Source organism: Mauremys mutica, chromosome 1 (genome assembly GCF_020497125.1).
Source record: "Mauremys mutica isolate MM-2020 ecotype Southern chromosome 1, ASM2049712v1, whole genome shotgun sequence".
In the NCBI taxonomy this organism is placed as follows: Eukaryota; Metazoa; Chordata; order Testudines; family Geoemydidae; genus Mauremys; species Mauremys mutica.
In genome coordinates, this window is record NC_059072.1 from 165,255,429 (window position 1) to 165,281,698 (window position 26,270).

Sequence of the window (26,270 nt, forward strand, 5' to 3'; positions counted from 1 at the left end):
TGAAAAATGACAACAAATTTTCACTATTAGCCTCTATCGCTATTTGTATTATGTTGTGTAAAAAATGCTTACTGTTTATATAGTTTATACACATAGTAGCAGACACAGTGCTACCATATGCTAAACTCGGGTGTATGAGTGTGCCAAAAACTTCATGATAGTCTGACAAAGGAAACGCGCTAAGCTTGCAAAAGTCTGAGAACCTTCTGCATGGTGTTCATTGTCCTCATGCCCACAGTGATCTCTTTAAACGGGACTTGAGACCACTTGGCATCTCTTAGAATTATGCCCTAGTTCTAACAAGCCTGGTGGCTAACTCCACGGTACGCACTTCCAAGAGCCTGTAAGAAATCTATGTCTTAAAGAAAAATAATAGAATAATAGAAAAAGGAGATTGAAGTAGGCCAGACTTGGGAAACTCTGAGCCATCACTCAGTTATATCTTGAACCCCACCCCCATGTGCCAGAGAGCTACAAACTAATCAGAAGCCTGACCCCAGACTACTGGACAAAGTCTAAGGCTTTAACACGCATCAGGGACAAAATTCATGTTCCATCTTCACCAATAACTGGAACCTTGCTGTAACCCTGTTAAGGAATCGACTGTTATAATGAGCTTCCCTAAAACAGTTGTAGTTACAGGCAGGGCCTCAGCTGAGATAGCTGTAAAGCAACAGCAGGGTTTAGAAACCAGTGGCTTTGCTACAAACTTGCCTATATTTTTACAGCATAAAGTTTGCATATGTGCACACACATCCATATCAGGATGGCTAGTGAACGCCAATATCTGAGGACTTATGTATATTTATCTGAGAAAGCTCATTCCTGCTGTCAAGCTATCGTCATTAAATCATCAGGCATTTAAAAAGAGCTAAAGTTGATAGAAACAGAATTCATCTAAGGACGGCAATATCCCCACCAAGTTTCCACAGTTGCTTGAACCACAAATATCAAATGGCTCTTTTTGCTTAAAAGAGAGGTCACTTATCTGTAAAAATTATATTTAATGTTTCATAAATATAGGGCTTAAAACAAAAGTGCTTCTAATCAGATCTGGCATGAAAAGAAGAAATGCATAAAGTGAGGTAAGTGTGATCTTACCCAGCTGAAGAACAGGAGATGGCAAGGCGTCAGCACATGACTCACACAGACACTAAACAGTAAAGAGCTAGAGATAATTCTCAGGTAAACTTTGCATGAGCCACTACGTCATTCCTCTCTAACCTTCCTGCATTAATCATGTCACGAGTAACCTTATGCAACCCAAGAAGAATGTCTGATTTACAGGGAGAAAGGCAATGCTAACAGAACAAACACTTTGGCATGTCAAGAAACTCAAGACCAACCTGAATTTCATTTCAACTCCTTAACACGCCCCACAAGAAAATAAACCCTTTCCATTCCACAGGAAAATTGCTAGTTCAGGGATTACTGATTAATCAGTTATTGAGAATACAATAAATAATAAAGATGTGCACACGGGGTTGAGTAAAGAGTAAGAGCCTGCCCAAACCTGTAACTCAAAAACTCAAACCAAAACTTTGTTTTGCAGCTTGTTAAGAAAGAAGACAGAGTGTCTTTCATGGCAGGCAGGCCACTGGGCAGCTGGAGGAACACACAAATGAGCCAAACAAAATAATCCCTCTGTTGAACACTACTCAGAGAGAAAACTTCTGGGATTTCACACAGAGGACATACAAAAGTGTGGTCCAGGGTAAACAGGGATGTCAGAGCCCTGTTCATTCCCTAAGTGATGTCTCTGATTGTGCAAATGGACCTTGACAGCTCATCAACTCCAGCCCTCAGCACTGAGGCAGAAACCCAGACCACTCCTAACAGGTGTTGGTCCGTCTTGTTCTTACAAATCTCCAATGACTGGGATTCCACAACCTCCCTCTGAAGTATATTCCAGAGCTTAATTACCCTTATAGATAGAAAGTTTTTCCTAATACCTAACCTAAATCTCCCTTGCTGCAATTAAGTCCATTATTTCTCGTCCTGCCTTCAGTGGACATGGAGAACAATAGATCCCTATCTTTATAACAGCCCTTATTTGAAAACTATTACCCCCTCAGTCTTCTTTTCTCAAGATTAAACATGCCTGATTTTTTTAACCTTTCCTCATGTCAGGTTTTCTAAACCTTTTATCTTTTTTGTTGCTCTCCTCTGGACTTTCTCCACATTGTCCACATCTTTCCTAAACTGTAGCACCCAGAAGTGGACTGAGTAGTCCAACTGAGGCCTCACTAGTGCCAAACAGAGAGGGACAATTACCTTCAGCGTGTTACATGTGATGCTTCTTTTAATACACCCCAGAATAACAATAGCCTTTTTCACAACTGCATCACATTGCTAACTCTCATTTAATTTGTGATCCACTATAACTCCCAGATCCTTTTCTGCAGTACTACCACCTAGCCAGTTAGTCCCCATTTTGTAGCTGCGCCTTTGATTTTTTCTTCCTAAGCATAGTACTTTGCTCTTGTCTTTTCTGAATTTATCTTGCTGATTTCAGACCAATTCTCCAATTTGTCAAGGGCTGTTTTGAATTCTAATCCTGTCCTCCAAAATGCCTGTAACCTCTCCCAGCTTGGTGCCATCCATACATTTTATAAGCATATTCTCTACTCTATTATCTAAGTCATTAATGAAACATTGACTAGTACCAGACCAAGGACAGACCCCTACAGGACTCAACTAGATACATCTTGTCAGTCTGACAGCAAACCACTGATAATTATTCTTTGGGTACAGTCTCTCAATAAGTTGTACACCCGCCTCACGGTAACTTAATGTGCACCACATTTCCCTAGTTTGCTTTTCAGACTGTGAAGTGGGACTGTGTCAAAAGCCCTATAGGAATCAAGATTTATCATATTTACTGCTTCCCCCCATCCACTAGGCCAGTAACCTTGTCAACAAAGGAAATTAGTTTGGTTTGGCGTGATTTGTTCTTGACAAATCCATGCTGGCTATTCCTTATAACCTTATTATCCCCTAACAAATGGATTGTTGAATAATTTGTTCCAGTATCTTTCCTGGTATTAAAGTTAGGCTGACTGGTCTATAATTCCCCTGGTCCTTGTTGTTTCCCTTTTAAAAGACGGACACTATGTTTTCCCTTCTCCAGTCCTCTGGGACCAAACCCATCCTCCAAGTTCTCTAAGATAATTGCTAACAGTTCCAAGATTGCTTCAGCTAGATCCTTAAATACCTTATATGATGAACATAGAATTGCAGTATGTACATAAGGTTATATAGGACACATCATTTAGTGTCCGAGACAGATATTTTAATTAAATCATTAAGGGAACAATTAGGAAAACAAATCTAAATGTAAAGTGTGTTTAGAATTTTTTTTTTAAGATTGCAATATAACTTGGTTAAGTAAAAATGTTTTGTGGGATATACAAAGGTTGTTTAAATTAGAATGCAGGGCTACTGTACCCTTTCATAGAAGGATGGAATAGTTATTTGGAAGAATTGCCAATAATTTGCATGCATCCTACAGGTAATTAAAGGTTATACATTTTACTTTAAAGCAGAAGGAAATTATCCTTCAACTACTGCACTTCAGTACATTTCAATAAAACTTTCATAGCAAGGTAGGAGTATTGTTTATTAGATGCACTGCAAACCATGCAGGGCCTTATCTGGGGGAGCTGTGCCACTGACTTCAGTAGGAGCGGGTTAATACTTGCAGTATTATTGGAGTGTCCACTATACAAGAGCTTACTGGAGTCTCCATATGTGTATGTAAATATCCCCATAGCATTATTCAATATCCCAGTGCCTGTACCCTTCATTCAGGTTCTTGCAACTTTAAGAAGTGTAATGGATAAGCAAGTTGTGATGCTAAACACACTGCATGTTTCTTTCTTAGCTCCAGTTTTCTGGAACTCTTCTTCTCTCATTTTGTCATCTTAGGGACCAACCCTGTGAACTGCTGAGCAGTCTCAACTTCATGACTTCAAATCATAGGACTGTGGCTTAATTTTCCATCTCAAAACCAGGCTATCTCCCCTCCAAACACTCCCTACTCTAGTGCTTCAATCTCCTCATCTTTCCCACTTCCACAGCCCACTGTCACATCTACATTGTCAGCTGTCGGCTTTACTGTTCCTGTTGATTATTTGTATTCATTTTGTTGCTGCTCCTGTTTCCTTTGATTAAATACTTAAATATTTACTCAGCATTTAAGTATTATACAAAATAAATACATTTGTAACTTAAATGTATTGCAATATATATTATTTCTTCTTCGTTGCCACTTCCCTATTCTGGGTTGGCAACTTTTGCAGCATTCTTCCAAAACTCACAACCATTCAAGCTATGACGCAGATTGGTCTATCTGAGGTCCACTGATATCTGGTCCACGGATTGTGTCTTTGGACTCCCTCTTGGTTTTCTTCTGTCCAGAGTCACTGCAAAAGCCATCCTACCAATCAATACAGCTCTCCAGTCTCTGCTGGATATGCCCACACCAACATGGCCTAGCCTCCTTCAACTTGTCTTCAGCTGGAGCAAATGGCATTAGGCCCCTTACAAACTTGTTTTATTTCCTGTCACAGAGAGTTTAAACATCTGACCAGGTCAACATTTTCATTTCCATGCCGGCAAGCATACCGATTTCCTTTCTTGTGACTGGCCAAGTCAAATTATAGTTTTATACTTTCTACCCTATGGGCATTTTTGTCACAAAGAACTGTGGTGGCTCCTGCCATTCGCATCACGTAGCTTCAGTATGATCTGGGTATCACTCAGGAGAGCACCATCATCAGCAACCATTTATCCTAAGTATTGAAATTCTTTCACTCTTCTAAACTATCTGACTGATATATTTTACAGTGAGTCCTCCTCCCTCAGCTAACATAACCTTGGTCTTCCCAGTATTCATGCTAGTGTAACGTAACATAATCTATCACATAGGTGATATATGCAGTGTTGTTGTAGCTGTGTTGGTCCCAGGATATTAGAGAGACAAGGTGGGTGAGGTAATATCTTTTATTGGACCAACTTCTGTTGGTTGGTGAGCAAGACAAGCTCTCAAGCTACACAGAGCTCTTCTACAGGTCTGGAAAAGGTACTCAGAAGGTATGTCAAAACTGCAATTAAAAACCTGTGGCTGGCCGGGGCCAGCTGACTCGGGCTCGGAGGTCTCAGGCTAAAGGGCTGTTTAATTGCAGTGTTGACATTTGAGTTGGGGCTGCAGCCTGGGCTCTAGGAGCCTGCGAGGTGGGAGGGTTCCAAAGCTCGAGCCACAGCCCAAGCCCGAACATCTACACCGCAATTAAACAGCCCTTGGCCCAAGCCTTGTGAGCCCAGGTCAGTTGGCATGGGCCAGCTGCGGGTGTCTAATTGTAGTGTAGACATACCCAGAGGGTCACAGCTATATACAAGATTGAACAGATAGTTTAACATAAATAGTTAGCACATATTCAATGGGACCATTCAAGGTGAAGTGGCCCATTAACAGCCCTGTAGTTACTGGACAAAAAGGGGAGTTAATGGATTACAGTTGTTGTAATAAACCTTAAACCCAGTGTCTTTATTAAAACCATGATTTTCAGTGTCTAGCAAAGTTATGAATTTAAGCTCCCAAGCTCGTCTTTTGAAAGTGTTGTACAGGTTTCCTTTGAAGATGTGGACTGACAGGTCACATATAGAGTGATCACCTTGTGAAAAGTGTTTACCTACAGGTCAATATTACCTCACCCTTCTTGTCTCACTCATATATGGGATATGTCCGTTTTAAACAGAAAAATATATAGAATAAAAATTAACCATAAAGAAAATATAACTTTTTTTACATCAGTTTGGATAGTTTCCCTAGTGTGTTATATGTATCTGGTTTTTTAAATGATTAAAGTTATTTTATTAAAACTGAAACTAGAGAGTTGAGATGATTCAGAGGCTTACGTAAATGAGCACTTTCCACCTCCAGGTCACCAATTTAAAACCTACCCAGATCCATAACTGAAAGCCATTTTCTCCTGGAAGCTGTTCAGTGACCTATGTGAAATAACTTATTGGTCTAAATTTGTAACAAGCAGGCAACTGCCTCATCCACAAATGCATCCAAGCTGAGAGTCTCAGCAGACTGGTTGAGGGCTGAATGGGCCACGGAGACTGAACTAGCCTCCAGAAACGGCCCTTCTGTAAACAGGGTTGAGGCAAACTGTCAGGCCAGTGTCAGGGAAGCTTGCCCTGCCATGTCCATGCCCTGGGAATGTATTTCACACATTTCAATGCCCAGATCTCTCAATCCAACCATTTTCAAAGCATTAAGTTCACTTAGATGTTTTTTTAAAACACTTGAAAAAATTGTAAACGAAAAAACAAAACTGAAAAAGAATGTCAAGTGTCCAGAGAGTGCAGGCAAAGGAAGGAATTCTGTGAGAAAACAGATTTCACTTTCAAAATTACTCCAGCGTTAGAAACCACGAACAAAATTTATGAAGCCTAACTTGAGTATGCTCTTAGAACAATTACATTCAGACTTCAAAGAATATCTATCAAATACCATAATTTATTCTGTGCATCCATAGCCTTGATCTAAATAAAGTGAGTTATGTCTTTAAAACATTTATTAGGGGGCATCTCAGCAGTTTGCCCATAATGGCTATGTCTACGCAGCCCCTGGCAGGTGAGCCTCCCAGCCCAGGTTGACAAGACGAGCTTGCAGGGCTCATGCTAGTGCTCTAAAGGTAGCTTTGTAGACATCACTTTGAAGTTGTGACTTGGGCTGGAGACTGGACTCTGAAGCCTAGACACAACTTCAAAACACTGCCTACCCACTATTTTTAGCCCACTAGCGCGAGCTCTGCAAGCCTGAGTCTGTCAACTTGGGGTGGGAGGCTTGTTGCCGCAGGCTGTGTAGACGTACCCACTTAGCACTATGTCACATACAAAAGAATTTTAGATGAACTCTGTCCTGTCTCCACCAATGAGGTCTGTGCTACCAGAAGTTATTCAGAACATATTTGTTATCTACCTTATATACATTAAGGGCCAGACTGATACCCAGATACAGAAGGGTAAAAGGAGGCTTCCCCACCCTGTATGACCCTATGCAAGGATTATTCACAGTTGCAGACTCTCCCCTCTCCTGACTGAAGAGGCCACTGACTTCTCACACCCCTGGAGAGTTTAGCCACCCCAAAGGAGGCCCAGGAAGGGCAAAAGGATGCATTGCCATGACACACACACACACACACACACACACAATGCTGGTTATTTGTGAATGGGAACACATGCTGCATCCTCCCAAGGGGCAATTCAGTGTCATACATATTTTTCCTACATATGTGGGTGTTCTCCAACACAGGGGTTCTCAACCTTTATATTTTTGAGTCCCTCCAGCCCCCCAACATGCTATAAAAACTCTGCAGCCCACCTGTGCCACAATAGCTGGTTTTCTGCATATAAAAGCCAAGGCCGACAATGTTCAGAAGTTTGAGAGCTCGGGCACACCTGCTGGGGACTGGGGCTTGGGGTGTCAGCCCCTCAGGAGGCACCTGATGGGGCTCGGGGATTCAGGCCCACTCCTGCTTAAGCCCTGAACCCTGGCAGGTGCGCCCTGCAGGGCTGAAGCCCCAAGACACCCCCTTCCTGCTAGGCAGAAGTCCCTACCCCACCACCCCGCTGAAAGACAGAGATCCCGAGCCTGCCCCTCCAGTTTGGTAGGTGGAGAATGGGGAGGTGGGCGGGAAGGGGGTTCTGTGAGCCGCACTTTAATGGTAAAAGAGCTGCATATGGCTCATGAGACCAACCCTGCTCAAGAGCAACAAATTCAAATCCCAGTAGGGCCAATTTAACCCTTCATACTTTTGCGGTAGATAAACTGAATTTAATTTAGTTTGCTGTGTATGATACTTCTGGAGGAGGAGACCTTTAAAAACAAGGTTCCGTCTGCTTTCCCATCTATAGATTTCAAAAGTAGTTTACAACATGGGAGAGGTAAGTGTCATTATCCCCATTTTGCAGATTGGAAAACTGAAGCACAGAGTGTGAACTGACTTGCTCAAGGACACACACACATAGTGGGTCAATGGCACAGCACAGAACCCAGGTCTACTGACTCCCACCAAGCTGACTCTCATGAAACTTACCAGAATGTTTTACAGTGATTATGAAGCTAAAATAATGAGTGGCTAATGAGGAGCTAATGGCTTATAGTATACCGGTACTTTATGTAACATTGTGTTTTACTGGTTGTAACTGATTTGCAGTACAGTCCAAACATACAGTGTATGGGGGAAAGGGACCACGAGGGGAAGGACTTAAGCATTCTGTTAGAACAATTCAAGGGTGTCCAGAACATGTCCTAAGAGGAAATTCAATTTCACTCTTTCAAGAAACTGCATTAGTCAGTTAACGTCATGAAACAAGGGCCCTACATTCCATATAGAATGTCAAGGAGTCCTTATGCAGATGACATTTGGAAAGAAATATATCACATTGTAGGAAATATCAGAATTTGTTGCTGCTTTGCACATGTATAATTCTTGAGACACTTGATTTTTGCCTAATTCTTTTTAATAAAAAACTCACGGATGTTTGCCTGGGAGATTTCCAACAATGTTTTTAGATAGTCCCTTGCTAAAAATGGTCAATGTGGAATGGTATCTGAATAGATTTTCGGTGAAACCTGATTGGTTTGTCAACTCTGTAAAACACATGAAAGTCATTTTATTATAATTAGGACTGTCAAGAGATTGAAAAATTAATCACGATTAATCACGCAATTAAAAAAATTAATCATGATTAATTGTGTGATTAATTGCGCCGTTAAACAATAAAATACCACTTATTTAAATATTTTGGATGTCTTCCACATTTTCAAATATATTGATTTAAATTTAAACACAGAATACAAAGTACACAGTGCTTACTTTATATTTATTTTTTAGTATAAATATTTGCACTGTAAAAGTAAATTATAGTATTTCAATTCACCTTATACAAGTACTGTAGTGCAATCTCTTTATCATGAAAGTTGAACTTACAAAAGTAGAATTATGCACAAAAAGTAATTGCATTCAAAAATAAAACAATGTCAAACTTTAGAGCCTACAAGGCCACACAGTCCTACTTCTTGTTCAGCCAATCGCTGAGATAATGCTGCCCGCTTCCTGTTTACAATGTCACCTGAAAGTAAGAATAGGCATTCTCATGGCACTGTTGTAGCCAGCGTTGCAAGATATTTCCAAGATGCGCTACAGATTCATATGTCCCTTCATGCTTCAATCCCCATTCCATAGAACATGCATCCATGCTGATGATGGGTTCTGCTCGATAACGATCCAAAGCAATGCAGACCGATGCATGTTCATTTTCATCATCTTAGTCAGATGCCACCAGCAGAAGGTTGATTTTCTTTTTTGGTGGTTTGGGTTCTGTAATTTCTGCATCAAAGTGTTGCTCTTTTAAGCATGCCCCACACCTCGTCCCTTTCAGGTTTTGGAAGGCACTTCAGATTCTTAAACCTTGGGTCGAGTGCTATAGCTATCTTTAGAAATCTCACATTGGTACCTTCTTTGAGTTTTGTCAAATCTGCAGGGAAAGTGTTCTTAAAACCGACAACATGCTCGGTCATCATATTTCACGTTATAGCAGTCTCGGATATAGCAGAATGCAGGTAAAACACAGAGCAGGAGACATACAACTCTCCCCCAAGGAGTTCAGTCACAAATTTAATTAACGCATTATTTTTTAATAAGCGTCATCAGCATGGAAGCATGTCCTCTGGAACAAAGCATGAAGGGGCATACGAATGTTAAGCATATCTGGTATATAAATACCTTGCAATGCCAGCTACAAAAGTGCCATGGGAACACCTGTTCTCACTTTCAGGTGACATTGTAAATAAGAAGCTGGTAGCATTATCTCCCCTAAATGTAAACAAAGTTGTTTGTCTTAGCGATTGGCTGAACAAGAAGTAGGACTGAGTTGACTTGTAGGGTCTAAAGTTTTACATTGTTTTGTTTTTGAATGCAGTTATGTAACCAACAAAAAAAAAATCTACATTTATAAATTGCACTTTCACGACAAAGAGATTGCACTACAGTACTTGTATGAGGTGAATTGAAAAATACTATTTCTTTTGTTTATCATTTTTACAGTGCAAATATTTGTAATAGAAATAATAATATAAAGTAAGCACTATACACTTTATATTCTGTGTTGTAATTGTAATCAATATATTTGAAATGTAGAAAAACATCCAAAATATTTAATAAATTTCAATTGGTATTCTCTTATTTAACAGTGCGATTAAAACAAAAATAAATCACAATAAATTTTTTGAGTTAATTGCATGAGTTAACTGCGATTAATCGACAGCCCTAATTATAATGATTTCAGAGATTAAACGTAGTACTTTCATTCCAAATTCCTTCAATATATCCTTTGGCTTTAAAAATATTAATAAACAATATTATGAGAGGGAGGTCATAGGAACATACATATAATCCATGTAAGTAGAAACATGCAATATAACAGTTTGGTGGAGCAGAGTGGAGGATTACTGTTTATTTAGAAGTTATATTTTAATATTTTAAAAGCATATGTCTTGCATATATATTACTGAAAGGGAAAAAATGTAGAATTTTGAAGAACAGCAGCATTTGAAGTTTTCTTCAGACTGTGAACATAACATTAAATGTGTATATTATAGTTTAGATCACAGATGTATAACATGAAGAAGTACTTTTCTAATATGTTTGACACATGGCTGATGTAACACCTTTCTAATGATGATGGAAGAATGGAAGGTCATACTGTCAAACATGGCATAATCCTGAGAAATTAAAAAATGTAACTTGCCTGAAATACAGAATAAATCAGATGAAAATATTTATGGCATTTTGACAATGGAAAGATTTTCAAAACACGCGACTTTCAAAAGAAGTTGGGTACCCAACTGCCCTTTGTTGATCTACTGGGAATGCTGAATGACCATATGAATAGCTTATATTAACAAGAGCAGAGCACTAAGGACAGAAGTATGACAAGGAAAATAATAGAACTCTCCAGGGTTATTAGAAAAACAAAACAAACTAAACCAACACAAAGTTTGCTGCAATCTATGACTCAGAGTGATTAAAGAAAGCAAACAGCTGTTTGGTTCTTAACAAAAGAGTTTTGTCACAATGAGTTAAGAGATATTACGTTGTCATAAGGTGACATAACCAGCTGTGAAGTTTGTGTGAATTTACTTTTCCCCTTTGGATGGTTGTTCTATTAAGTACTGCAATGAGATGGGATTTGCCACACAGAGGCCTGGTCTACACTACGCGTTTAAACCGATTTTAGGACCGTTAAACCGATTTAACGCCGCAGCTGTCCACACTAAGAGGCCCTTTATATCGATATAAAGGGCTCTTTAAACCGGTTTCTGTACTCCTCCCTAATGAGAGGAGTAGCGCTAATATCGGTATTACCATATCGGATTAGGGTTAGTGTGGCCGCAAATCGACAGTATTGGCCTCCGGGCGGTATCCCACAGTGCACCACTGTGACCGCTCTGGACAGCAATCTGAACTCAGATGCAGTGGCCAGGTAGACAGGAAAAGCCCCGTGAAGTTTTGAATATCATTTCCTGATTTCCCAGCGTGGAGCTCCGATCAGCACGGGTGGCGATGCAGTCCGAAATCCAAATCCAAAAAGAGCTCCAGCATGGACCGTACGGATGTGATCGCTGTATGGGCAGACAAATCTGTTCTATCAGAGCTCCGTTACAGAAGACGAAATTCCAAAGCATTTTTAAAAAATCTCCAGACAGAGGCCACAGCAGGTTCTCAGCACACTGCTGCATGACAAGCGTTACGGAAAGCCAAAGAATCAAATGGACGCTCATGGAGGGAGGGAGGGGGGACTGAGGACTCCAGCTATCCCACAGTTCCTGCAGTCTCCGAAAAGCATTTGTATTCTTGGCTGAGCTCCCAATGCCTGTAGGGCCAAACACATTGTCCGCGGTGGTTCAGGGCATAGCTCGTCAATTTACCCCCACCTCCACCCCCAGAAGTAAAAGGGAAAAAAATCGTCTCTTGACTCTTTTAAATGTCACCCTATGTCTACTGAATGCTGCTGGTAGACGCGATGCTGCGGCAGTCAATTGCAGTATCCTTTTTCCCCCTCCCTGGTATCAGATGGTGCAATATGACTGATATCCGTCATCATCATCAGCCTTGTGGCAGATGGTGCAGTGCAGAAGGACTGGTATCTGTCCTCATCATCAGCCCGTGAGTGCTCCTGGCTGGCCTCAGGTGAGGTCGGCCAGGGGCGCCTGGGTAAAGAACTCCTGATCTTTCCCAGTAGATGGTACAGCACGGCTGGTAACCATCTTCATCATAGCAACAGGGGGCTGAGCTCCATCAGCCCCCGCCCTTCATGTGTAAAGAAAAGATTGTGTACTGCCTGGACTATCATAGCAGCGGCATGCTGGGCTCCTCTCCCCTACACTGCTTAATGTCCTGCCTGGACTATCATAGCAGCTGGAGGCTGCCTTCCCCTCATTTTATCTCACTAACAAGTCACTGTTTCTTATTCCTGCATTCTTTATTACTTCATCACACAAATGGGGGGACACTGCAACGGTAGCCCAGGAAGGCTGGGGGAGGAGGGAAGCAACAGGTGGGGTTGTTGCAGGGGCACCCCCTGTGAATGGCACGCAGCTCATCATTTCTGCGGGATCTGACACGGAGTGGCTGTGCTCTCTGGTTCTCTGATACACTGGTTCTCTAGTACACTTGCCCCATATTCTAGGCAGGACTGATTCTATTTTTAAATACCAAAAAGGAGGGATTGACTCGGGGAGTCATTCCCATTTTTGTCTTTTGCGCCCCCGGCCGACCTCAGCCAGGGGCACCCAGGATAGCAGCAGAGAGTACAGTACAGAAGGACTGGTAACCATCATCTCATTGTCAATTTACAATGGAAGCAGATGGTACAGAACGGCTGATAACCATCTCTGCTATCATGCAAAAGCAAATGAATGCTGCTGTGTAGCGCTGCTGAATAGCCTCTGTCAGCGGCATCTAGTACACATACAGTGACAGTGACAAAAGGCAAAACAGGCTCCATGGTTGCTATGCTATGGCGTCTGCCAGGGCAATCCAGGGAAAAAGGGCGCGAAATGATTGTCTGCCATTTCTTTCCCAGAGGAAGGAGTGACTGACGACCTTTACCCAGAACCACCCGCGACAATGATTTTTGCCCCATCAGGCACTGGGATCTCAACCCAGAATTCCAAGGGGCAGGGGAGACTGCGGGAACTATGGGATAGCTACGGAATAGCTACCCACAGTGCAACGCTCCAGAAATCGATGCTAGCCTCGAACCGTGGACGCACACCACCGAATTAATGTGCTTAGTGTGGCCGCGTGCACTCGATTTTACACAATCTGTTTTACTAAACCGGTTTATGTAAAATCGGAATAATCCCGTAGACGTACCCTTAGTCAGCCCACTGGTCTATCCAATCCAAGTCTAATCTGCTTCAAAGACTGTCCAATAATTGATGCTTCTGAGAAAGGTGAAAATACATAACCAATATTGCACATCAGGCAAAAAGTTCTTCCCTAACCCTGAAGCATAAGTTTCAATTCTCCTTACATTAGATCATCATTGGTCATAAAGATATCTGGTGTTTTTTGTTTTTAATCCCGGCTGTAAAAACTCAATGGCCTTCTTGCAGCCAAAAATTCAACAGGCTAACTATATGCAGGTGTGACAAAGTAGATCTACAATTCAGTCCTGCAAAGGAAGGAAGACAGGGTGATTGGTCTTACATATCTTTGCTCATCTCTAACATTTACGATTTGTTATTTTCTTTTTGCTGGAAAGGTGGCACTTTGCATATTAACTTAATTCAGCTGTGCGTGGAATATTCTTGTAAATTCCTTTTTCCTGTAAAAAGTAAACATGATAGTCAACTGGATTCTAAAGTGATTTTTATATTTCACACTATTTCATCAGGAATATGCCCTCTATAAGATCTACATAAGAATAGAAAAACAGTCAGACTGGATCAGACCAATGGTCCATCTAGCCCAATGCTAGATGCTTCAGAGGGAATAAACAGAACAGGGCAATTTATTCAGTGATCTATCCCCTGCCATCCAACCCCAGCTTCTGGCTGTCATCTCAACATCTTGGCTAATAGCCATGACCTTATCTAGTACTTTTTTGAACCCTGCTATAGTTTGGCCTTCACAACATCCTCTGGCAACGAGTTCCACAGGCTGACTACGTGTTGTGTGAGGAAGTAATTCCTTCTGTTGCTTTTAAACCTGTTGTCCATTAATTTCATCTCTTTGCTTTTTTAACTGCCACTGCACATTGAGCAGATGTTTTCAGAGAAGTAACCATGATGACGTCAAGATCTCTTTCTTGAGTGGTAACTAGGGTTGCCAGGTGTCCAGTTTTCGACTGGAACACCTGGGCAAAAAGGGACCCTGGCAATTCCGTTAAAAGTCTGGTTGGTGGCACTGCTGGCTCAATGGGGCTGGCAGGCTCCGCACAGCTCATGGAAGCAGCATGTCAGGCTCCTAGGCAAAGGAGCGGCCGCAGGGCTCTGCTGCATGCTTCTCCCACCCACAGGTGCCACCTATGCAGCTCCCATTGGCCGTGAACCGCAGCCAATGGAAGCTGTGGATCCAGCGCTTGGGGCAGGGGCAGCATGTGGAGTCTCCAGGGCTGCTCCTTCGCCTAGGAGCCGAACATGCCAGCCGCTTCTGGGAGCCCCTGAAGTAAGCACCACCCAGCTGGAGCCCACCCCCCGAGCCCCCTCCTGCACCCCAACCCCCCTGCCCCAGCCCTGAGCCCCCTCCGACACACCCAGCTGGAGCCCTCACTCCCCCTGAACCTCAGCCTCTTCGGCCCAAGCCCAGAGTCTTCTCCTGCACCGCAAACCCCCCAGCCCCAGCCCCACCCCAGAGCCTGCACCCCCAGCTGGAGCCCTCACCCTCTCCCACACCCCAACCCCCTGCCCCAGCCCAAAGCCCACTCCTGCACTCCAAGGCCCAAATCCCCGGCCCCACCCCAGAGCCTGCACCCCTCGACGGAGCACTCACTCACGCCCGTACCCCAACCCCCTGTGCCAGACTGGTGAAAATGAGCGAGTGTGGGCGACAGCGAGTGACGGAGGGAGAGGGAATGGAGTGAGTGGAGGGTGGGGCCTCGGAAAAGGGGTAGGGCAGGGGCAGGGGCAGGGCCTTGGGATGGGGCATACAGTTTTCTGCAGTTAGAAAGCTGACAACCCTAGTGGTAACCGCTAATTTAGACCTCATTATTTTGTATGTACAGTTGGGAATATGTTTTCCAATGTGCATTACTTTGCACTTATCAACACTGAATTTCACCTGCCATTTTGTTAAGTGAGATCCCTTTGTAACTAAAGATTAGATTTAACATTTTCAAACACACATATAAGTATTTGCAGAAGTGACTTAGGCATTTAGGAACAAAAACCTCACCGAAAGTCACTATAGATCCAAAGTCTAGCATCTACCTGTTCAAAATATTGGAATAAATAAAACTTAAATCAGAATACATAATTGAGATGAATGGGGCCGTTAGGTTTGTAAACCCCAAAGTGTGTTTTATTATAAGGGGCGATATTATTCTAGCTAAGACGACGTTAAATCATCTGTTTTATTCAATTTTATAATAAGGACTACATGGCACAGTACCTCAAAAAGCAGAGGGAGTGCTATTTTGGTGGTATATGAAGTGACCTGTCAGTGACTTGGGAAAAGAGATAGAGATAATTCATCATGTCAAAAATGCAGTGAGACATCAGCATAGACTGGTAGAATTTCACAAATCTTAAGAGTTCACTAAAGAGTTATCCAGAATTCATGAGCTAATGCAGACTAACTGGTGCCTTCTCCTCCTGTACTGTCATTATCTATCAGTAATAGCTGGTTTAATCCTAAAAATATATTATGTGGTTTTCACTTTGGCACTAGATTCCAGATGGAGTGGGCAAATATGAAATGTAATTTAGTTTGAAAAGGCTCTCTGTGTGTATTCAATAAATGAGTTGCCCAGTAAGGTCAGAATAAAAATTGTTTTTGTGATTCCAAAGAGTCACATTCAGCTTTCCCTTTTTGTTCTTTGTTACATTTTTGGATTTTCTAAACATACAGACCACTTATTTTATGCCTCAGCATACAGTAGGCTTTTGTTTTTTGCCTAGCACTTTATTTTAGTGACCAGCCTTAATCTCTCTAAAACATCAACTCAATGAGCTCTAGCACTGTAACTCAGATTAAAAAGACCAACAGTTCCTAGCCTTATAATAGTCAATATCAGTGCAATGCCATTTCCCAATCAGACTCCCAAATCTGCCATGCAATAGGCACTGCACCATACAACAGACCAAGGGGCATGCTTGACATAGCTTGCATCTATTAACTCGTAAACATGGATTTTTAGTATAAAAAATCCCAGCATAAAGTTTGCTGCATTTTTCTATTTTTCATTATGAAGGAAAATGACATTTTTACTGTGTTACAAGTAGAAGAAATGGAACAAATACATACAATTTATGTACCTCTTCCATGGACACAGACCAAGCTGACCAATTACAAATGATGAGCATGGTCTGTATGCTTTATAATTCAGAGGGTAGAAATCCTAAACAAAACCACAGGCTTCCTCCGAATAAATTGTTTTGCAGAAATTTACCAAATTTACTAAAGTCTACTTAAATCAATGGACATCTTTGCATTGACTTCAATAGGCTTTGGATCACGCCTTTAAGTAATGCCTGCCTATGCTTGTTATAAAACTATGTTATGAACTTTTCTTTTTTATTCCAGATTCATACTACAAGAGACAATTCTGAACACTATTACGGTATGTGACCAAGAGGAAAACTCACTGTTTGCAAACAGAAAAGTACAAAACTGGTAGGAAAGATTTTATTTTCATGTTTTAAGAATTTAGTAAACAACCAATAATACAAAAGAAATAGCACTTCGTTTTTATTTTACAAGATATGTGTTAAACAACAAAACCAAAAAAATCATCTGAACCTGTCACATTTTCAAATTATCTATATAAAAGTATTTTGTGGAGTGACTGTTAATCAAACATGTCAACATTTTTCAAACACTCCTAGTTTATTAGGGTCCGTGGTTTCTTGGGCAGAAGATTTGGAAGAGATCCTTATATCTCCTGAACTGAACTGGCACCATCCTGAGAATCCTTTTTATTTTAAAGCATTCAATACAGAATGTAAAGCGAAAAAGTTTCATTTCCACTCAGTTCAGAAATGTAGCTCATATTTAGCTACTAAGTTAACATGTGCATTTAGAGATCTACAGATCCCTAATTCAGCTTGATACCTAAAGGATGAAAAATTTATTTAAGTAACAAAAATCCGATACTCAACTCCACTCTTTCGCGAGCTTAATAATCTCTCCAAACTCATACAAAAATTGTCAAAAACACATCTGATTCCTATATATTATTGCCACTAAAAAGCAGCTTCATGGAGATAGCAATCTGTAATTAAATTACATCTGAATGGTGGCTATTAGCGTACAGCATGTATCAAAATGAGTTTTTATTTGCCATTTGTACACTAAGTAACCAAGAACAGTCTTTTGGACAGAAATACTGTTGCTGTAAATACATTTTTGTATAAATTTAATTTTACCATCTAATTTAAATTAACTTTATTCTTGTAGTATGTAGCCCTTTGAGAGAGCATATTTCTGATCAGTTTACATACCATGTGTACATTTCTAGAACATGTCCTTTTTTCTTTTTTCTAACCCTTTTTGGATATTATCACTATTGTATAACAAGAATGAGGTCATCTAGGATTGTACAGATAGTTTACAGCAGCTGTTAGACGTTTCTTTGAAACTACAAGAGCCTTTAACTCCTTATTTGCCTCACAAAAATAATTTTTTCAGCCTGACGTGAACGTCACAGAAATAATGGCACTTCCATTTAATGATTTCAAACGTTTGTTTTAAAAGAATGGATTAAACTTTATGCTTAGGTAAAGGAAGGCAGAGAGAATTTAAGTGACTTGCACAAGGTCACAGAGATTTTAATCAGCAGCACTGACGGGAAGTGAACCTTATTGACATAGGTCATTTTAAGAAATAAGGCCCCAGTTCAGGAAAACATTTAAACATCTGCTTAAGTCTATCCCTGTGCAAAGAAAAAGCACCTAAATACATATTTTTAAGTGAAAGTCCCATAGACTCAAGTGAGGTTTAAGCACGTGCTTAAGTGCTTTGTTGAAGAGAGATGGACTTAAGCATGAGTTTAATTGTAAACAGAGGCCTGGTCTATACTGGGAGGTGGGGGATTCGACGTAAGAGACGCAACTTCAGCTACGGGAATAGCGTAGCTGAAGCCGACGTATCTTATTTCGACTTACCTCCTGTCCTCTTGGCGCGGGATCGACGGCTGTGGCTCCCCCCGTCGACTCCGCTACCGCCACTCGCCCTGGTGGAGTTCCGGATTCGACAGGAGAGCTTTTCGGTATCGCTATATCGTGTCTAGACGAGACGTAATATATCGATCCCTGACAGATCAATCGCTATCCGCCGACCCGGCGGGTAGTCTGGACGTACCCATAGTCTCAAGTGCTTGGCTAACTTGCTAGCCACCTAATTCCCTATCATTTGTTCAGATGAACTGATGTAAGTAAATGTAGGCACCCTAGTGAAGACAAGACTTCTCAGCAGTTTTGACTGGGGACTTGTCTACACAGACCCACAGTGTGGAATGCAGGGGGGTGTGAACTGCAGCATTTATATGCACTAAAGTGTTGGGCTGTAACTTGCCTTTGCTAAAAGGTACCTTGTTTGCATTAACATAGCCCTGATTGAAACAGAGCTATGTTAATGCTAATAGGTATCTTTTAATTTGCGCTAGCAATGTCTACATTAGGGCAGTTACAGCCCAATGCTTTAGCGCACACTGCAATTCACACCCGTGTGGTCTGCACTTGTGAGTTATGTAGACAAGCCCTAATGTAATACAAAAGCCAGAAGAAACTGCCAGTGAGGAGGGCCTATCAAGGCCTTGTCTCTATTAGTTCCTTGCTCTCATAAGAGAACACACTCCCAGTTCAGTTCTACTCTTCCAGGGCTGATTTGATATCCCAAATTGCATGATTTTCTGTAGTACACAGAGGAAGAGGGAAAGAAACCTCTGAAACGTTGTAGGCTGCCTACCCTGTACAATTTCTTCCCCCAAGCCATCACTATTCTCTTTCTATCCAGGTTCCTCAACTAGTTGTGTGTCATTTAAAATTGCTCTTACACAGAAGTTATTCAGGTCTCCTCCTTCTCAATTACACCTTGGGAATTTGGGCTCTGAAAGCTTTCATTGTGGCATCCCAGGATTTGTTACAATTCAGGTTAAATATGCATAATAGCAGTTATCAAACTGCTCCTCTCCCCAAAAATGTCTCTAGCTCTCTTCCACACTGTGATTTCAGCATGAAACACCCTCCTTCAATTGATCCTTAAGGCCACTAATATATTCCTCCGAGATCCATTTCTCTTATAAGGACTACAATAAGCTAGCCAACTAATAATGGCAAGGCTGAGGAGTGGTTGGGTATCACTGAAGTAATATATATAATTAGTATAAATATGGGACATATTTCAGTGGCTGTCCTGCCTCCATCTTCATGTGACAGGAAGAATGACAAAACTAATTAAGATGATACGTAACTATCACCACCCAGACAGATTGGCTTGTGTTCTACTCCCGCACTCTTCATCTGTTTTTGTTTTATTAGATTGTAAATGCTAAGGCAGGGATTCTCTTACTATGTATTAGTGCAGCATCCAGCACAGTGGCATCCTAATCCTGCCACCCTGACTGGGCACTACTACAATACAAATAACAAGCAAATCCTAAACTCAGGTCATTATTCAACATTCCATCCTTATTTGGGCATAACTCCCATTGACTTCACTATAAAATAAAGTAATCATACAGGACTCTTTCACAGTAGGGAACTTTCTAAATATGTTATCAGCAATACCTTGGGTGTTGATGACAAGCAGTTTTACAAGATTGTGTTTGAGTAACATAATGTCTAATACACGTACAAATAATCACAGTGCCATCTTAACTATCTAGCTGATATAGCTAGTGGAACTCATGGCTGGGCTGCAGAATTATTTTATAAATTTGGATAATCCTGAAGACCACTGAGCCTGATTCAGAAAATGAACTAATTTGGATAGCTGATTACTTAAATCACAAAGTAGATGGATGCTTTCACTCACATGGTTCATCCTCCTATCTAAGATACTTATATGGCCCCATTACCATCATATGATGAGCACCTCACAACCTTCAATATATTTATCCCCCAGGAGGTATGGAAGTACTATCATTCCCATTTTACAGAAGGAAGACTGAGGCACTGAGAGACCAAGGATCGGTTTTTTAAAGGAATTTAGGGGCCTAACTCCCACTGAAATCAAGGGAATTAGGCCCCTATGTTTAAAAATCCGGTCCCTAAGTGACTTGCCTGAAGTCACAAAGAATGTCTGTGGCAGAGCAGGAAATTGAACCCAGGTCCTCAGAGTTCCAGGCTAGCACCCTAACCAGTAGGCCAATCTTCTGAGTGCCTGTATAGTTAAGGCTGATGATACAGAGTCCACCAGTTGCAATCCAGGCACCCCAGCTTTACATCATCTGTGTGGAGGAAGGGGAGAGAACGCTTGGGGCAGAGCACTGAACAACATCTGTGCTGGAACTAGGAGTGGTTCCCATCTTATACAGGGTTTATCATTTGGTTCAATGGCTCTCAGCACCCCCACTATAAAAACTGTTCCAGCATGCTTGCTGAACAATAGCCAGGTTTTAAAGCACATTATAAGGCTTATCAGCGTTGTTCTGCCGAGTCCCACTTGGCTGTTCCATTGACTGTAAAACAAAAAATATTTACTAAATGGAACCAAAGAAGCATACCTAAGGCTTTGTCTACACTACGCACCTTTTAGCGACATGGCTGTGCCGCTACAGCCGTGCCGCTAAAAGGCTGTAGCTGCTGTTTGTTGGCAGGAGAAAGTTCTCCTGCCGACAAAAATCTTCCACCCCCAATGAGAGGCAGCAGCTTTGTTGACAGGAGAGCGCTCTTGCCGACAAAGCACTGTTCACACCAGCGCTTTTCATCAGTAAAACTTTTGCAGTTCAGGGGTGTGGTTTTTTTTAACACACCGAACAACAAAAGTTTTGCCAACAAAGTTCCAGTGTAGACAAAGCCTAAGGCTGTGCAAGCAGCAGAAACTAAATGGAATTTGTATAGACTCTACCATAAGATGGCACCAGTATTTCCCTCTCCTACTGTCACCACAAACTTTGCTTGAGTTTTCAAGCTGGATCACTGGTTGTCTGACCGTATCTCCATGAGATCAGGAGGATTAGCAGAAGCCATTTTGATTCATTTTCTCAGAGGAATGTTGATGCTTCCTTTTGCAGCATGGCATTAAAACTCTCTTACTGCCCCATCTTTTAAGACCACATTGGATTTGATGAGGGGGAACAATGGCCTTGCAAGACACCAGGATCCAAGTTAGTGTCAATGCAAAAAAGGGAAGAAACAAACTTTAAGACTTGTGGCAGTTGTTACATACTGCCTAGTGACCAAATAGTACATCCTCACTAGCAAGATATATGAGAGTCTGAACAAGATCTTCCCAGAAATATTCCAGTTTGTGAAAACAATTTTAAAATTACATCATTCCTTCAGGATTCAAAAACAAAACATAATAATCTTGTCTTGAATGTGTGGTATGTATAAATTGGCACCTAATTCTGTTGAGATAAAAGCAGCAAATTCTTTAGGGATAAATTACCTTTGATGGAATGGAAAAGTTGTTCAATATGAAAAGTTTAAGGGATAAAGTTTAATTTTTGAATTAAGGCCTTGATTCAGCAATATGAGCCTAATTTTAAGAATGTGAGTAGTACTATTGACATTAATGGAACTATTCATGTACTTAATGTTAGGCACCTGCTGAACTATCTTGCTTATCTGGGGCATATACAAGATTTAGATGAAAATTTAAATATCAAGATTTCAAAGTGACCAGCTTTATTTTGAAACCCTTTCTGAGGAAAGGAAAAAATAGCCTAAGAGAGTCTAGCAACTACATCTATTTTGAAAGAATATGAATATATCACCTGCCTTTCATCTGAGGAACTCAAGGAGTTTTACAAACTTCACAACACCATTGAGAAATGGGTATCATCATATCTATCTTCTAAGTAAGAGGCAGCATCAGAAACAAAACAGGAATCAATTTGCTGGGGTTATCAGCAGGGCTGGCTCCAGGGGTTTTGCCGTCCCAAGCAAAACCCCTGGGGGGAGGGATAGCTCAGTGGTTTGAGCATTGGCCTGCTAAACCCAGGGTTGTGAGTTCAATCCTTGAGGAGGCCACTTAGGGTTCTGGGGCAAAAATTGGTCCTGCTAGTGAAGGCAGGGGGCTGGACTCAATGACCTTTCGAGGTCCCTTCCAGTTCTAGGAGATTGGTATATCTCCAATTATATATACAGTTGAACCCTGTTATCTTGACGGCCTAGGGGTTTGCCAAAAGCCGTCGAGATAAACCCCTATCCACCCCCCCACCCCCTCCCTGCCCCCTTACCGCGCTGCCTGCACGTGGCTGGATCCGGCAAAGCGGAGCCAGGTGGGCGGCAGGGGAAGCCGGGACCAGGTATGTGGGGCGGGGACGGGCAGGGACCAGGTATGCGGGGCCGGGCGGGCGGGCAGGGGCCGGGTATGCGGGGGCGGGGAAGCGGGGACGGGACGGGCGGGTGGGGAAGCGGAGCCGGCGGGCGGGCAGCAGGCGAAGCCGGGACCAGGTATGTGGGGCGGGGACGGGCAGGGACCAGGTATGCGGGGCCGGGCGGGCAGGCAGGGACCGGGTATGCGGGGGCGGGCGGGCGGGCGGGGACGCGGCGCCGGGCGGACGGCGAAGCGGAGCCGGCGGGCGGGCGGCAGGCGAAGCCGGGACCAGGGATGTGGGGCGGGGACGGGCAGCGACCAGGTATGCGGGGCCGGGAGGGCGGGCAGGCGGGGACAGGCAGGGACCGGGTATGCGGGGGCGGGCGGGCGGCGAAGCGGTGGCGGCGGGGGGGCGGCAGGCGAAGCCGGGACCAGGTATGTGGGGCGGGACGGGCAGGACCAGTTATGCGGGGCCGGGCGGGCGGGGACAGGCAGGGACCGGGTATGCGGGGGCGGGCGGGGAAGCGGAGCTGGGCGGACGGGCGGGCGGCGAAGCGGAGCCGGCGGGCGGGCGGCAGGCGAAGCCGGGACCAGGTATGTGGGGCGGGGACAGGCAGGGACCAGGTATGCGGGGCCGGGCGGGCGGGGACAGGCAGGGACCGGGTCTGCGGGGGCGGGCGGGAAGCGGAAGCGGCAGGAGAAGACGGGACCAGGTATGTGGGGCGGGGACGGGCAGGGACCAGGTATGCGGGGCCGGGCGGGGACAGGCAGGGACCGGGTATGCGGGGGCGGGCGGGGAAGCGGAGCCGGGCGGACGGGCGGGCGGCGAAGCGGAGCCGGCGGGCGGGCGGGTACGCGGGGAACCGCGGGGCTGGGGAGCCGGGGAGCGGGCGGCTGGGGACACGGTGGGTCGGGGACGCGGGGAGCCGGGCGGCTGGGGACGCGGGAAGCGGGCGGCTGGGGAACCGCGCCGCTGGAGAGCCGGGGAGCAGGCGGCTGGGGACACGGTGGGTCGGGGACGGGCTCGAGATATTAGGGTTCGGCGAATCGACATAACGGATGAGAAACCCATAAGACAAAGAGGGAGTTTGGCGGTTCCACTTGTAAACCGTCGACTTAATAGGATTGGCAAGTTAACCGAGGTCGACATAAATGGGTTCGACTGTATATATATATATATATATAGCAAAAAAAAAAAGCCGCGATTGCGATCTGCGGGAGGTCCTTCGCTCCGAGCAGGAATGAGGGACCCGCCACCGAATCCTTGAAAGTGCCGCCCCGCTCTGGAGTGGCCGCTCCAAGCACCTGCTTGATAAGCTGGTGCCTGGAGCTGGCCCTGGTTATCAGCAAGCCAATCCCTGCATGTTCGGGTGCAAGTTCAGTGACAGAAGCCTATAAAGACCAACATGATTTAGACTAAATATCAGAAGAGCTTCCGTAAGCCTTAAGAAGACTGCAAAATAATTTCCCAAAGAAAAATGGTGAAAGGCTCATCCCTGGAAATACCTAAAACTAGACTGGAAAAGCAGTAGAAAATAACTAAAGAGAACAGTCCTGCATCAGTGAGTCGATCAATTCTAGGACATATGGTTTTTTTTCTTTGCATCTCTAATTGCTATTAAAATTCTCTAGGATCTTGAGAAAGAAAGGTAGAGACTTCAGTTTGGTGCTGCATAAGTGCAAGCCTGAAGCAGTTACAGTTCCATATTAAAATGTCAGTTAATATGCTCAAAATACATGCAGATTTCTGACATTGAGTCACTCCCACTCCATTATAAACTACCTCAACAGAAGCCCAGATTATTTCAGCCAATACAAATTTAAATTTTGATAACTGTTTTTTTTTTATCTTGTCAGATCAGGTTGGCTTCATGCATCAGTTTAATCAACTCTCCCCAGCAGCCCTTGCGTAAACCTCCTTGGGCTTTGGGAGGTGTTGAAAGATAAAGGAGCCTGAAGCAGTTCCCATACTGCTTTTTTGATAAATGCAATAATCAGCTTGCAGTTGTTTCACAATGTCAATGGCATTAAACTATCAAAAGATGTTCTTCAACAATGGGGATTACACTGTCATCTTTCTTTTAACAGAATACCTTGTAATGAAGATATTTGTTTTTTGAGGCTAGGAACCATGCAAAAAGTACTAACTCACAATTGGTGCTCTAATGGAGGTATCTGTTTCTTATTCAATAGGAGTCCTGAGTCACAGCTCGATAAACATGTTCTATGCTGCCCTCAAAATATAGTAATACATAAAGAGATCCTATGATTTAACACACAGCCACAGGACTCTTTGCTGCTTTTACAGATCCAGACTAACACGGCTACCCCTCCGATAATTGTCATTCTCATAAGACACATCCCTTCACAATAAAGCCAATTCCTTAGGAATATGCAGGATGCTATCCCAAACTTATACAGATGCTGTTCATTAACATAAGTCTTTTTTTAAACAAGGATGTTGGACATCAGACATTTCCAAATTCCATTCTCTCTCCCCTACAGAATTTGTATAATGAGTACAGAAAAGAAAACCACAGTATTTAAAATTCCAGTCTGAAGCAACTGGCAATGGCTCAGGGTTTAATATAGATTAGTTCCTAAAATCCTCATCTCAAGGACTATTAACTCCATTTGGAGCACTGGGAGGGAAGTTAAGGTAGCACATGATGTAGGACTGGTTTGGTCAGTTCTGGCCCAAAATGCCTTTCTAAGTTAAGTAACATCTCCCGTAGGTCATTCAGTTTCACAGTACTTCTGTTGCATGCAGTCTGAGAGCGCTCAGTTACAGCGAGACAAATCTTAATATTACTATTATATTAAAAACATCAAAAATAAATATATCAGTTACAACTTTGGTTGTAATAACATCCTGAAAAGCACCATACATATTGGCACTCTCAGCAGAGAGGGTAAGGATTGAATAGACCTGAAGAATGATCTGCTTCTCACTCCTGAAGATGGTTTCTCTAGATCAGGGTTGAGTCATGTCTGCCATGCTGTCTGCCAAGCTCACCCATTGCCACTGCCCATGATTTATCTGATCTTTAACGAGAGACCTTCATTCTTCAGGACTACAATCCAGCACCTTTCAACAGTACTAATTTCACATGGAAAGCTTCAGAGGCAAATAGAAGATCTTAAAGTCTCCAACAAATCTACTGAAAAACATGTATTCAAATGAAATGTCTCAGCTCCATACATAACTTCAATATTCCTCTTACAGAAGGGTAGCAATTTAATTTCATACCTGTTGTAAGAACTTGTTACTATATACAGAAACATGAATAGTTTTCAATGGAAATAATTACTCATGGCAGCTGCAATTAGCAATATAAAGCATCAGACATGTGAAGTTATTCTGCCTTGCCACTGTATTAATTAATGGATGGAAAAAAACGTGTTACAGCATCAACTTTCAAGAACTGTAAGTTGATACTGAAATCCTACATGATACACCTTTACATTTAGGATATCATCAGAAGCCCCCGATGAATTTATGGGCTAGTACTCCATCTAGAGCATTTATTTTCCAAATGT

General features: G+C 42.8%; 1 protein-coding gene across 3 annotated transcripts in view; it reads right to left on the bottom strand.

The window, feature by feature from the left end:
- CMSS1 (cms1 ribosomal small subunit homolog) overlaps nt 1-26,270 on the bottom strand; it is a 403,104-nt gene that overhangs the window by 196,774 nt on the left and 180,060 nt on the right. The window contains exon 1 of one of the 3 annotated variants that reach the window (XM_045001743.1): nt 1,102-1,119. The exons of the other annotated variants lie outside the window; for them this stretch is intronic. The gene's annotated coding sequence lies outside the window, so the exon portion shown is untranslated. Of the gene's footprint in view, nt 1-1,101; nt 1,120-26,270 lie in introns of those variants that run through there. 3 annotated transcript variants of the gene reach the window in all.